Source organism: Mus musculus, chromosome 5 (genome assembly GCF_000001635.26).
Source record: "Mus musculus strain C57BL/6J chromosome 5, GRCm38.p6 C57BL/6J".
Classification (NCBI taxonomy): domain Eukaryota; kingdom Metazoa; phylum Chordata; class Mammalia; order Rodentia; family Muridae; genus Mus; species Mus musculus.
Window position 1 is genome coordinate 37,718,689 of NC_000071.6, and position 672 is coordinate 37,719,360.

Genomic DNA, 672 nt, shown 5'->3' on the forward strand with positions numbered 1-672 from the left:
ATTTGTCTGCCCCTCCCTGGAAGACCAGAGAGACCGACCTTGAACATCTGCTCCCTCTCCTCTTGGCATTGTTCAGACAATGTTTGCTAATACTTCTAATGGGTCAGGAACTAGAAATGCAGTGGACTAAGACAAGGTATGGCTTCATACCGGAGTGTAGGAGGCTTTAGTGGTGACACGAAGTGAACCTGGGCCTGTAAGGGTCAAGGGGAGACATCAAACCACACATGCTATCTGTGAGGGCTTCTTAGGAGAGAGGGGTCTTCAGCTAGGCATGGAAGAGCAAAGAGAATCGGCAGATAGGGGTAGAGGATGGAGAGTTACCTGTACAGTTCCCACAGTCAAGAGAGAAAGATGCCTTCTAGAATAGTCAAAAAGAATAGTTGTTTTATTGAGCACTGTGTGCCAAACTCTGTGTCCAATCTTGGTGGGTTGCTCAGTCCAGCAACCACTTTCCTCTTTACCTTCCTCTTCCTCCTCTTCCTCCTCCTCCTTCTCTCACTTAGACATGGTGTGCTAGACTCTGAGTCTTAATTGCATCCCATGAGCTGTCCCCCCAACCCTCATGATGGCCCTGGCAGTCAAGTACCCTCATCACCCATATGGAGGAAGAATATAGCATTAGAAGGCTAAGCTGATATCAAAGGCTAATGGGGAAAAAAAAGATTCAAA